A 14932-nucleotide genomic window follows, 5' to 3' on the forward strand; every position below is an offset into this window, starting at 1 on the left:
CAAGTGATATCATACAGTATTTCTTTCTCTTTCTGACTTACTTCACTTAGGATGAAAATCTCTAGGTCCATCCATGTTGTTGCAATATATATATATATTTATATATTTATCATCTTTTGGTAGACATTTAAGTTGCTTCCAGGTCTTGGCTATTATAAATAGTGCTGCTATGAACACTGAGCGTATGTAACTTTTTGAATTAGAGCTTTCATCTTTTTTAGATATGCAGAGGAATAGGGTGGCTGGATCATATGGTAGCTCTATTTTTAGTTTCTTAAAAAATTTTCATACTGCGGTTGCACCAATTTTCATTCTCACCAACAGTAAGAATTTCTCTCGCCAGCATTTATCATTTGGAGACTTTTTAATGATGGCCATTCTGACCCATGTGAGGTAATAACTCATTGTAGTAGTTTTGATATGCATTTCTTTAATGTTTGCTTAGTTTTTAAATAAATTAAAAAAGACTCAGTTTCCTATCTCACAGGACTATTGAAAGAATTACATGAAATCACAGAAATAAAGAACTTACCATTCACTGAGTGTTTACTACTATTATTATTTTCCACTTCAAAGGAAATTTCAAAGAGTGGAAGTGAGGAAGCGACAAAAGAAAAGTACTTCTCCTATACCTTCTGAGCCAGGGAAAGGGCCAAAGGGCTAATATTCCGGAGACAGACTAAAATTTCACATCAAGAAATGGTAGCTTGACCCAGTGCAACACCCAGAGAGGCCTGATGAGTGGGAATCAACAGGCCACTGGATATTTCATTGTTTGGTGGGCTGGCTCTCATAATTTAAATTCAGTTTTTAACAATATATATTGTCAGAGAACATCTGGCAGACACAGAGGGCCTGTCTGCTGCATTCCTTTTTCCTTCTTGACAAATATTCCTAAAGGGGATGAGAATCAGACATTCTTCCATGACATCCTTTTTATCTTACAATAACCCAAATCCTTTCTGTATACATATTTAATCCAGTAGTGCAGAAAAATTGCAGCCTTCTTCCTCTGGCGAAAGTCCCAAATGCAGGTGTTGGCTGCCTTCCCAAGATTCTCATTTTAAGAGTCCCTATCAAGAGACTGCTTCATTTCATCTCTAGTGCATAGCATGAAGATGTTACAAGATTTAAAATTTTCTTATTATTTCCTGATCTCAGTTGCTGAGGACGCTCAGACACTGAAGACAATTTGGAATATCTTCCCACCTCTGCCCCTCTTTTAACTGTGTTCCACAACTACAGCGCACAGGTCGGGGTGGAGAGGATTGGATACCCACAGTCATATTGCACAGCTGATGGGACAAGAAGTGAGATTCTGATCTATGTCAGGTCACTGGGGATTCTTTCCAGTGAAGTGAGAATTGAGAACAAGATCAAAGGCTACTGAGAAAGAGTTAGCCTCTCCCTGTGGCTAAATCCAGAACACACAAACCAAGAAGCAATGGTTGCCCATGTTTTCTGTTACGCAAGGAGGAAGCAGAGAATGCCACCCACAGGGAAAGAGAAAAATGAAGCATCGAAGGTGAATCCAGCCTCTGTAACTTGACACTGAATTAAATCTCAGAGAGAAGTTTTGAGTGAAGTAGAAAAGAATAGCTTTACTGCTTTGGCAGGCAAAGGGGGACACAGCAGGATAATGCCCTCAAACCTGTATGTCCCAACCTGGAGGGGGAAGCAAGGATTTTTATAGCAATGGTTCAAAGAGGGCATGATCAGCTCATGGGCATTCTTCTGACTGACTGGTGGTGAAGTAAGTGGGAGTCAGCATCATCAACCTGGTTTCAACTGGTCTGGGGTCTAGTTCTTTTGGGCAATATAACTTCGCCCACCTGGTGGGGGTTTCAGTATCTGTAAAAGAGCTCAAAGATATTGTTAAGTATATCCCTTGAGGGGGAACCAGGACACTGCCCCAAGGCTGCACTATTGTTTCTTTTGACTGTTCCTCCTTTGACTCTGCATCCCCTCCTTTCCCTAATTAGCAACTGTTTGAATTTGCTCACTGGAATTCAGTGAAGGTCAAGGAGGCGGACTGAAGCTTGTTTCCTGTTATCAAGAAATGGAAGACACAGGAGCATTTTTGTGCCCATAAACATCATAGGACCCTGCTCAGTTTCAGTGTATGTGCCTAGAGAAGCAGCGGCTAAAGATGGAGAGGGTCTATTTCCTGGTTCCCAGTGGCTTTCTTACCTCTGGTCCCATCCTGAGGCCCAGTTGTACTCTGCCTTGAGTTTTACAAGGCACCCTTGCATCCATATACTAAACCTTCTCCATTGTAACCCAGCTAGAAAGTGACCTAGTATATTTCTTGAGTCTTCTATCTTCCATTTCTCTCAGTGCCCTGACCCTGCATTTGGTATACGGAGAGGGAGGGACACATTCTCCTATTTAGTTAGAAATCACAGATGACTAAGCTACTTAACCTGCATTTATATTTCCATGTTGGGAATGCTTATTACTCCATCCCTCGATTTCCATGGAAAAAAACATGCATGTACATGTATGCTCAGTCTTCGCGACTTTATGGGCTCTGGCCAGCCAGGCTTCTCTGTCCATGGAATTTTCCAGGCAAGAATACTGGAGTGGGTTGCCATTTCATACTCCAGGGGATCTTCCTTACCTAGGGATTGAATCCAGCTCTCCTGCATTGCTGCATTGCAGGTGAATTCTTTACCAGTTGAGCCACGAGGGAATAGGAAGGCACAAATTTCCATTCCATTTTCAGGAGAGATCTGTAGGGGAGGAAGGGAGCATTTCTGTCCCTGATCCACTTCTAACTCATGCTTTGACACAGAAAGAGCAGTAACTTCTCTATTGAGATTGGGAGAAGTACTGAACTCAGTGTAGGCATTAGCTTCTCTTTCTTGCTCTAGTTTCACTGTGGAAAGAAAGTGTAGAGGCCTGACAATCCTTTCCCATCAGTCCTGTGTCCTCCCTGGGTCAAGGCAGATTGTAAATCTCCTTGTAAATGTTTTGGCAAATATCAACTCTTCAGATCTGATTCTTTCCTGCTGAGGTGAAGTGCAATGGGCAGATGAGGACAATCAAGTCCCAAGATCTAGACTTGTGGAGGGGAGACAGGGCTTGTGAGGAGGGCTTATGTGGGCTGCAGATGCATGATACATTCTCTTGCTTTATACACAGTAAAGTAATATTTGGTTCCTGAGTCTATTCCTAAATTAGATAAGCCATTTAGAGGAAAGAATATGATCGGTCCCTCAGGATCCTCACCAGTCTTGAAGATACTTTAAAGAATGTTGAGTTCCATGAAAGAAATAAATACTTAGCTACACAATAACTTTAGGACTTCCCTGGTGGCTCAGATGGTAAAGCATCTGCCTACAATGCAGGAGAACCCAGGTTCAATCCCTGGGTGGGGAAGATCCTCTGGAGAAGGAAATGGCAACCCACTCCAGTACTCTTGCCTGGAGAATTCCATGGACAGAGGAACGTGGTAGGCTACAGTCCATGGGGTCGCAAAGAGTCGGACACGACTGAGCAACTTCACTCACACAATAACTACACAATAGTGCTTACTCATTAAGACTTCACCGTGTGACTGCTTATTTAAAGATGTGTAATCTATCATGGTATCTTAGTTGTTCTCCTTTATTTCCTAAACTGGTTAAAAGTAACATATTCTATATAGTGACAATAGTTAAAAATCTTAGTCTTTCTTGACTCCTTTCTTTCTCTCTTTGATGTTGTTGTTTATTTGCCAAGCTGTGTCTGACTTTTTTGCGACCCCATGGACTGTAGCCCATCAGGCTCCTCTGTCCATGGGAATCCCCAGGCAAGAAAACTGGAGTAGGTTTCCATTTCTTTCTCCAGGGAATCTTCCTGACCCAGGGATCAAAGCCACATCTCCTGCATTGGCAGGCAGATTATTTACCACTGAGCTACCAGGGAAGCCCTTCTCTCTCATTAACCGCATCAAAATCAACAACTCTTATTTGTTTTTGCCTTCTGAGGGTTTCCTCTGTTCTTATTTATGGGCATTACTTAAGTTCAGGTCCTAGTTTTAATTACTGCTGAAGCTTTCTGGTTGTCTTCTTTGCCTCCGATAACTTTCACATTGTAGCAAGATTTACCTTTACGAAGCAAATCTGGTGAGGTCAGTGCCCTGAATAAAAACTTTAGATAGTCCTACAACTGTTTACTTGTAGGAAAATCTGAGTGTATTACTACAAGACATCACAATTTGCAAATTTAAGCAATCCACAAATTTCAGCAAGTTCATTTTCTTCCATCATGCCTTACGATATCACAGCATCTTTACATATGCAGCACCATGCCCCAACCTGATACCCAAGCCAGATTTATATAATTACCATTTCTTTGTACATGTTATTAAATGCCCAACCACTTCACTATGCCTGTAATATTCTCTTGTCAGCGAGGCCGTAAGAATAACAACTTACCCTTGAAGTCTCGGCTAAAAATTTAAATCTTACGTGAATTTGGTTCCATCCATGCTCCTCATTGCTATTTGCAAATCATTCTCATTCTCTTTCCTCCCCAGACACTCTCAGGATAGAGTCTCATATAAATAAATTATATTACTCATTATCTGTCATTGTTGATGTCACTAATGAACTCCTAGAAAATATCCCTTTATTTTTCACAGATTTATGTTCTTGGTTCACTTTCCCTCTCTCTAGTACTGCTAATGTCTTAATTCTCTGATGATTGCAATATACACTGTAGATGACTTAATTCAGCACTTCAGCCTCTCAGTTTCTTAAACTCCTCTCTTCAAGGGATCCAGTCCTCCACACCTTACAGGCCTTTCATTCATATATTTAATAACCCTAGACCTTCTCATTACCAATAATCCCTCCATGATCTTAATTTAATTCATTCTCTGACCGTAACCTCCATTCATCCTTTTATTGCCCCAATTCCAATTTCACCGGTATCTCCAATCCATTGATATTTCTATTTTTTCACTGTCTCTAACCTTCTTAATAGTCTCTCTTTCTCCCCTACTTACTCATCTTAAATTCCATAATCAATCAATATACTCACTTCTTTGTACATACCCTCAATTCCTTGTTGTATTCACTTGACAAAACCACAACCCTGGTTAAATTCATCTTTTTACCTAATTTGTGCTTTCATTCATGCAAAAAAAATGCACTGAAGACAAATGCTCTTGATTATGAAACTCAAGTGAACCCGTATGCTGCTTGATGATCATATAGTACTATTTTTCTCCCATTTAAAGTCAATTCCTTCACTTGAAAACTAGATCCCATCTTGTCTTACTTACTCAATAACGTTGCTCTAGCAATTCTCCCATTTCCTCTCCTCAATCACAAATGTCTCCCTCTCTACCAAATTTTTCCCATCAATCTACAAACTCAATCAAACTATTTATCTCACCTTAAAAACAAAAACAAAATACCCTCCTCTTAGCCCTACTTCCCTTGCTTGATGTTGCCTTATTTGTTAGCGAGTGTTTCCCTTTCTAGCAAAACTCCTTGAACGAGTTGTTTATGTTCATTCTCTACAATTCTTTTCCTCCCATGTTCATTTATAAATGCTCCAACACAGCTTTTGTTCCTACTTACTTATCAAAACTGCATGGTCAATTTTCAGTTCTCCTCTTACTTGAATTACTAGAAAGAGTTGATAGCCAATTCCTTTGTCTTCCTTGATATACTTCCTTTGCTTGGCTTCCAGAATGCTCCACTCTAGCTTTACAATATTGTTCACACTTAAGTCTCTTTTGCAATTTTTCCTCTTCTTCCCACTCTCTTAATGTTTAACTGCTCCTTTGTCATTTTCTCTATTTTCACTCATTCTTTTATACTCTCATCCAGGATCACAGCTCTGAATACCATCTCTATGCTAATTTTCCACTTCTCCCCAGACTTCTCTCCTGAACTTCAGACCTGCATATTCAATGGGCTTCTCAATATCTTCACTGGGTGTCATTGTCATCTAAAAACACACAAATGTTGAGCTTAAACTGTTCTAATTCCTGATCTCTCCATGAAAACTGTTTCTCTATCAACTTTCCTTATCTCAAATGATAGAAACTATGTTCTGGTTCAGGCCAAAAAAATTTACACTCATCTTTGACTTCTCTCTATTACATTCCCACACACAATCATTTAGCAAATAGAGTTGGCTGTAATTTCAAACATACCCGGAATCAAACACTTCTCAGCATCATCAGTACTGCCATCCTGATCTGAGCCACCATTACTTTTCTCCTGAATTTCTGCAATATGATAATTTAGGGATTAGAATAGGTTTTTTGTTTGGTGTGTGTGTGTGTGTGTGTGTGTGTGTGTGTGTGTGTGTGTGTGTGTGTGTGTGTAAGGGCCATTTAGTGAATTTTTCTGCTCAGCAGGCCATGTTGTCATTGTGGCAACTATAGTGCAATTAGGTGTAGCTGTACTCTGATATACGTTTATTTACAAAAAAGCAACAAGTAGAATTTGGACCTTTAGCTATAACTTACCACATCTTCGTCTATCTGGTCTCCTTCTTCCATCCTCACCCCACTGTTACCTTTTCTCAACACAGCAGCCAGAGGAATTAAAAGCACAGGTCATATCATGTCCCTTCTCTGCTCAAAACTCTGCAATGTCCTCCCTTCTTGGGCAGTACAAAAGTCCTTTCCATAACCTACCAGACCCTATGTGATCTGGCCCCAGGCATATCCCTAAAGCTCCTCTCTTACTATATTCTCTCCCTCATCCACTTGGCTGCAGCTGCACTAACCTCCTTATTGTTTCTCAGATAGCCCAGGCACACTCAAGACTTGGAGCTTTTGCACTGGCTGACCATTCTTCCCCCAGATATCCAGATGGCCAATGCCTTCACCCTCTTAATTTGGTGCTCAAATGTCACTTCTTCAGCAAAAGCAATCCTGGCCACTATTTGAAATTACAATCTTCCTCCATGACTCTCAATCCCCTTACTTTCCTCTATTTTTCCCTCTTCTTTTTCCAAAATTTGCCACTTTCTAACATTAAAAAATAATTTACTAATTTCTATTTATTGTAATGGTGGAGAGGTCTGACAGATTGTGGTCCACTGGAGAAGGGCATGGCAAACCACTTCAGTATTCTTGCCTTGAGAACCCCATGAACAGTATGAAAAGGCAAAAGGATAGGACACTGAAAGATGAACTCCCCAGGTCAGTAGGTGCCCAATATGCTAATGGAGATCAGTGGAGAAATAACTCCAGAAAGAATGATGGGGTGGAGCCAAAGCAAAAACGATACCCAACCGTGGATGTGACTGGTGATAGACGCAATGTCCGATGCTGTAAAGAGCAATATTGCATAGGAACCTGGAATGTTAGGTCCATGAATCAAGGCAAACTGGAAGTGATCAAACAGGAGATGGCAAGAGTGAACATTGACATTCTAGGAATCAGCGAACTAAGATGGACTGGAATGGGTGAATTTAACTCAGATGACCATTATATCTACTACTGTGGGCAAGAATCCCTTAGAAGAAATGGAGTAGCCATCATGGTCAACAAAAGAGTCCAAAATGCAGTACTTGGATGCAATCTCAAAAATGACAGAATGATCTCTGTTCACTTCCAAGGCAAACCATTCAATATCACGGTAATCCAAGTCTGTGCCCCGACCAGTAACGCCAAAGAAGCTGAAGTTGAACGATTCTTTGAAGACCTACAAGACCTTCTAGAACTAACACCCAAAAAAGATGTCCTTTTCATTATAGGGGACCGGAATGCAAAAGTAGGAAGTCAAGAAACACCTGGCGTAACAGGCAGGTTTGGCCTTGGAGTACAGAATGAAGCAGGGCAAAGGCTAATAGAGTTTTGCCACGAGAACGCACTGGTAATAGCAAACACCCTATTCCAACAACACAAGAGAAGACTCTACAAGTGGACATCACCAGATGGTCAACACCGAAATCAGATTGATTATATTCTTTGCAGCCAAAGATGGAGAAGCTCTATACAGTCAGCAAAAACAAGACCGGGAGCAGACTGTGGCTCAGATCATGAACTGCTTATTGCCAAATTCAGACTTAAATTGAAGAAAGTAGGGAAAACCACTAGACCATTCAGGTATGACCTAGATCAAATCCCTTATGAGTATACAGTGGAAGTGACAAATAGATTTAAGGGACTAGACCTGATAGACAGAATGCCTGATGAACTATGGACAGAGGTTCGTGACATTGTACAGGAGACAGGGATCAAGAAAATCCCCATGGAAAAGAAATGCAAAAAAGCAAAATGGCTGTCTGAGGAGGCCTTACAGATAGCTGGGAAGAGAAGAGAAGTGAAAAGCAAAGGAGAAAAGGAAAGATATTCTCATCTGAATGCAGAGTTCCAAAGAATAGCAAGGAGAGATAAGAAAGCCTTCCTCAGCGATCAGTGCAAACAAATAGAGGAAAACAACAGATTGGGAAAGACTAGAGACCTCTTCAAGAAAATTAGAGATACCAAGGGAACATTTCACGCAAAGATAGGCTCGATAAAGGACAGAAATGGTATGGACCTAACAGAAGCAGAAGATATTAAGAAGAGGTGGCAAGAATACACAGAAGAACTGTACAAAAAAGATCTTCACGACCCAGATAATCACGATGGTGTGATCACTCACCTAGAGCCAGACATCTTGGAATGTGAAGTCAAGTGGGCCTTAGAAAGCATCACTATGAACAAAGCTAGTGGAAGTGATGGAATTCCAGTTGAGCTATTTCAAATCCTCAAAGGTGATGCTGTGAAAGTGCTGCACTCGATATGCCAGCAAATTTGGAAAACTCAGCAGTGGCCACAGGACTGGAAGAGGTCAGTCTTCGTTCCAATCCCAAAGAAAGGCAATGCCAAAGAATGCTCCAACTACCGCACAATTGCACTCATCTCACATGCTAGTAAAGTAATGCTCAAAATTCTCCAAGCCAGGCTTCAGCAATACGTGAACCGTGAACTTCCAGATGTTCAAGCTGGTTTTAGAAAAGGCAGAGGAACCAGAGATCAAATTGCCAATATCCGCTGGATCATCGAAAAAGCAAGAGAGTTCCAGAAAAACATCTATTTCTGCTGTGTTGACTATGCCAAAGCCTTTGACTGTGTGGATCACAATAAACTGTGGAAAATTCTGAAAGTGATGGAAATACCAGACCATCTGACCTGTCTCTTGAGAAACCTGTATGCAGGTCAGGAAGCAACAGTTAGAACTGGACATGGAACAACAGACTTTTTCCAAATAGGAAAAGGAGTACGTCAAGGCTGTATATTGTCACCCTGCTTATTTAACTTCTATGCAGAGTACATCATGAGAAACGCTGGGCTGGAAGAAACACAAGCTGGAATCAAGATTGCCGGGAGAAATATCAATAACCTCAGATATGCGGATGACACCACCCTTATGGCAGAAAGCGAAGAAGAACTAAAGAGCCTCTTGATGAAGGTGAAGGAGGAGTGTGAAAAAGTTGGCTTAAAGCTCAACGTTCAGAAAACTAAGATCATGGCATCTGGTCCCATCACTCCATGGGAAATAGATGGGGAAACAGTGGAAACAGTGTCAGACTTTACTTTTTTGGGCTCCAGAATCACTGCTGATGGTGACTGCAGCCATGAAATTAAAAGACGCTTACTCCTTGGAAGGAAGGTTATGGCCAACCTAGATAGCATGTTTAAAAGCAGAGACATTACTTTGCCAACAAAAGTACGTCTAGTCAAGACTATGGTTTTTCCAGTGGTCATGTATGGATGTGAGAGTTGGATGGTGAAGAAAGCTGAGCACCGCAGAATTGATGCTTTTGAACTGTGGTGTTGGAGAAGACTCTTGAGAGTTTCTTGGACTGCAAGGAGATCCAATCAATCCATCCTAAAAGAGATCAATCCTGGGTGTTCATTGGAAGGTCTGATGTTGAAGCTGAAGCTGCAATACTTTGGCCACCTCATGTGAAGGGTTGACTCATTGGAAAAGACCCTAATGCTGGGTAGGATTGGGGGCGGGAGGAGAAGGGGACAACAGAGGATGAGATGGTTGGATGGCATCACCAACTCGATGAACATGGGTTTGGGTAGACTCCGGGAGTTGGTGATGGACAGAGAGGCCTGACGTGCTGCAATTCATGGGGTCGCAGAGAGTCGGACACAACTGAGCGACTGAACTGAACTGAAATGATTTATTGTAATACTATCTCTCCTAGAATACATGCTCCACAAGGCCAGCAATTTTTGGCTTTTACTCCCTGTGTATCCTGAGACCCTAGAGCAGTGTGTGGTGCATAGTAGACATTCAGAAAATATGTGCTGAATGAATGGAATCTGTGTGAACTCCTTCCAATCCCAGAGATGTAGTGAGTCACTCTATTCTCCATATTATTTAATTCTTTGAACATACTATTATTTTAGTCTTTTTATCCTAATTTATTATTATTTATGTATCTCTCTTGCCCATTACAGAGTCACATTCTTCTTGGACATCTCCTACATGTTTATTTGCAGTAAGTAATACAGCCTGTCACCTAGCAAAAGGACAAATCATGCCCACTTAATGAAAGTACAAAGGTGCTATATATGCATAGTTCTCTGACACCAAATCACTAACTCTACAAGTCAGTTATTATTTTAAAAGTCTCTCCTTAACCCCACTCCAGATGCATGTATACACACACTCTACTAATTGAGATAATTTTAAACTAGTTTTCACATATTTGCTTAATTAGCTTTCAGTGACCTCTGTGAAAACACTGGCCTCTAATGATTATAAGAGGTATTTTTCCGGCATAGACACCAAAGCATCAAAGAATCAGCTAGAATTAAGGAAAGCAATAACACAACTGGTTTTAATTACTCCTGACAGGCAGCTGAATATATCTGACACAGGTCTTCTCCCCAGTACATCACTCAAAACAGGCCAGGTATAGGAAATGGTGGAGTTACAGAATGGGGCCAAAATGTGTCCACAATATAAAGCAGCTCATCTTTCATGTGGATGACCTTATTTATTTTGCTTTATATTTTTATGATGATCCTGAATCTATAAAATTGTTGACCCCTTGAGACTTGGCATGCTTCTATACTATTGCTGAGGAGTGGTGGCTCAGGTTCTCAGAAGAGGAGGTAGGTGAAGACTGTACCCTTTCATCAATCATTGGATAAACCAAGGGGTCCTCCAAAGTTCACCTACAACTGCAGACATGTTCATGATTAATTCATCTATGAAGTACAGGGGCTCACCTTCCACTTCTCTTCAATTTTCAGAAAAGGATTCACTTCCTCTAAGCCTAGCTGCTCCTTTGGATTTGTTGCTTTGCAGGAAGCAGATTAGGATTACAAATTGCTTTGTTACGACCTACTCACAATTTTAGGGCTTTAGGGCTTCCCTGTTAGCTCAGATGGTAAAGAATCCGCCTGCAATGCAGGAGACCCAGGTTTGATCCCTGGGTCAGGAAGATGCCCTGGAGAAGGGAATGGCAACCCACTCCAGAATTCTTGCCTGGAGAATTCCATGCGGTCGCAAAGAGTCAGACACAACAAAGTGACTAACACTTTCACTTTTTTTTTTTTCCAGTTTCACTCACAATTTTAACATGTCTCTCTTATGAGGTATACCTTCCCACCTAATGAAACTATGGGTCTTTGGTTGGCCATTTCCTTGAACTGGCTCCTATTGAAAAAAGAGATTTCCTAACTAGGCAGGATTTTGCCCCAGGACCTAACTTTCTTGCTGCAGTCTTCTCCCATGTCTGACCCCTGAGCTTACTGTTGCCTTATTTCTGTGCCTTTCCTGATTCTTGCCAGTTTGCATTGTTTGATAACTCCTTGGACCTGTCTTGTACATTCCAGTGCTCATGGAACTTTAGAAGCTCTTGGTTTTTCCTGCTGCTTTGCTCTGATTCCTGTTTGATGTCTCTTGAAACAGGCCATCCCCTGAGTCTCTCTACTTACATACTTTCAGTAAAATTTGGACTTCCTTCAGGCACCCCACTCCAGTACTCTTGCCTGGAAAATCCCATGGATGGAGGAGCCTGGTAGGCTACAGTCCATGGGGTCGCTAAGAGTCGGACACGACTGAGCGACTTCACTTTCACTTTTCCCTTTCATGCACTGGAGAAGGAAATGGCAATCCACTCCAGTATTCTTGCCTGGAGAATCCCAGGGACGGCAGAGCCTGATGGGCTGCCATCTATGGGGTCGCACAGAGTCGGACACAACTGAAGCGACTTAGCAGCAGCAGCAGCAGCAGTAGCAGCAGTAGTTGGGCTTCCCTAGTGGTTCAGCTGGTAAAGAATCTGCCTGCAATGTGGGAGACCTGGGTTCAATCCCTGGGTTGGGAAGATCCCCTGGAGAAGGGAACGGCTATCCATTCCAGTATTCTGGCCCGGAGAATTCTAGTATGGTCCGTGGGGTCGCAAAGAGTCAGACGCAACTGAGCGACTTTCATTTCACTACTTCACTTCAGTGTAGTAGGGGATATAGGTTTCCCTGGTGGGTAAGTGGTAAAGAACCCACCTGCCAATGCAATAGACATGGAAGTCAGGATCTCCCTGAGTCAGGAAGATCCCCTGGAGAAGAAAATGGCAACCCACTCCAGTATTCTTTCCTGGGAAATCCCATGGACAGAAGAGCCTGGCAGGCTACAGTCCATGGGGTCTCAAAAGAGTCAGATACAACTTAGTGACTAAACAACAACAACTAGGGCGTACGCTAAAAACTGAGGCTCTAACACGAATGTCCCATTAACGAGCTCAGAGTTTAATAGAGGAAATTACAGGTAAGCAGGCAATTACAATGGCACATGGTAAGTGCTGTGACATGTGAAGCAGATGGTATGAGGGTGGCACATAGTAGGGGCATCTAACCCAGCACCTGGAAGGAAGCTTTCCTAGAGTCAGTAACATCTTTGCAGTCTGAGACAGACAAAAAAGAATGGGAGATATTCTGGAACTTCCCTGATGGTCCAGTGGTTAGAACACGCGTGTGTACTTAGTTGCTCAGTCGTGTCTGACTCTTTGGGACCACATGGACTGTAGCCTGCCAGGCTCCTCCATCCATGGGATTTTTCAGGCAAGAATACTGGAGTGGATTGCCACTTTCTGCTCCAGAGGATCTTTCTGACCTGGGGATCAGACCCATGTGTCCTGTGTCTCCTGCATTGCCCATAGATTCTTTACCCACTGAGCCAGGCTCAGCTTCAAATGGGGGACATTGATGGGTTCGATCCCTGGTTGGTGAACTAAGATCCCACATGCCACGTGGTACGGCCAAAAATTTTTAAAAAAACAAAATAAAATAAGAATGAGGGATAAGGAAGTAACATCAGTAAATGCCATGTGCTGTAAGTCATAGCTCCTTGAGAGATCTATAAGTAGTTAAGCACAATTTCAAGAAATGTGGGAAAACTGAGGCTAGAGAGAGAAGCCAGGGCTAGATCACAAAAGGCTTTGTGCCATTCTAAGGTGATGGGAATTCATCCTATCAGTGATGGGGAGTCATTGAAAGTTTATACATAACATGGTCAGTTTAGGTTTTAGAAAGCTAGCATCGGTGTGGAGAATGGATTTCACCATCCAGCTACTTCCCTGAACCTGGCCTGCGTCTTGCCTGCCCTGTCTTATCTTCCTTTGACTCTGAAGAGCCCAGCTCCACAACTCTTTTATCAGTATCCTCAAAAGTAATGATCAGAATCAGTTTGAGATCTTAAAAAATACAAGTTATTTGATCCCATTTCACAGAATCAGATTCTCATGGGGACAGGGCCTGGGAATCTCTATTTTATAAAAACTGCCCAAATGATTTGGGGGCACTTGGACTATGAACTAATGTAGACTGTCACTTACCATATAACACAGATGTATTGATAAACATCAGAAATATGTTTGTCTTGTTAAAGACGGCTGGAGTAGGTCTCACTCCAAATGTTTTCCTTCTATAGCATCCTTGACTCTACTCAGAAGACCAGAAAATTCAGCCCCTTCCTTGTAACCTCAGATCTTTTCATTGTTCTTTAAACACATCCTAACCTTCACATGAACTATCAGGCAGCATGCTCTGACTCTGATGGCCTCACCTCTCAAGCTACTCTTCCCTTTAGTTGCTAAATCATGCCTGACCCTTTTGCAACTCCATGGACTATAGACCGGGCTTCCCAGGTGGCGTTAGCAGTAAAGAACTCACCAGCCAATGCAGGAGACATAAGAGATGAGTGTTCAATCCCTGGGTCAGGAAGATCCCCTGGAGGAGGGCATGGCAACCCACGCCAGTATTCTTGCCTGGAGAATTCCATGGACAGAGGAGCCTGGTGGACTACAGTCCATGCATCCATGTGTGCTCAGTCACTTCAGTTATATCCGACTCTTTGAGACCTCATGGACTATGTAGCCTGCCAGGCTCCTCTGTCCATGGGATTCTCCAGGCAAGAATACTGGAGTGAATTGCCTTTTCCTTCTCCAGGGGATCTTCCAGATCCAGGGACCAAACCTATGTCTCCTGCATTGGCAGGAAGATTCTTGACTGCGAGGCTCCAGCAAAGCCCACTCTTCCCTTTACCTTGTACTAGTTATTAACTTGTTATAGAGAGGAGATATTGGTATAATTTACTTCCTAAATTCTGCTATATCAATTAAGTACAAATAGATATGGAGTTGGAATTTTTGTGGCACAATAAAGATCTGGAAGTTTTCTAAGAAGAGCAGAAAATGACATAGGAAGAGAAAAGGGACTGCTGATCTATTCCAAAGATTCAACTGAGTTAAAGATTATGTATCCATATTAATGGGACAATTATGTTATTTCCTCCTTGAGCTCAGGAACCGGGGTGCTGAGGAATGGACAACTGTGTCAATCAGCATGTGAGTACTTGCAAAGCAGAAAGTCAAGAAGTAAGAGAATAAGGGTGATAAGTGTAAAAGAAGCAGAAAATTCCTAGGATGGGCTGAAAAGGAAGATTTAGTTAATTTTTTCCAATATATAGAG

General features: G+C 42.0%; 1 non-coding gene across 1 annotated transcript; it reads left to right on the plus strand.

Annotated features, from left to right (window-relative positions):
* The first annotated feature begins 3308 nt into the window (after positions 1-3308).
* Positions 3309-3381, plus strand: TRNAC-ACA (transfer RNA cysteine (anticodon ACA)). The gene has a single exon. It is a non-coding gene; the product is annotated as a tRNA-Cys (tRNA).
* The last annotated feature ends 11551 nt before the right edge of the window (positions 3382-14932 follow it).

This window comes from Giraffa tippelskirchi, chromosome 5 (genome assembly GCF_054371585.1).
Source record: "Giraffa tippelskirchi isolate mGirTip1 chromosome 5, T2T-mGirTip1v1.2.pri, whole genome shotgun sequence".
Taxonomy (NCBI): domain Eukaryota; kingdom Metazoa; phylum Chordata; class Mammalia; order Artiodactyla; family Giraffidae; genus Giraffa; species Giraffa tippelskirchi.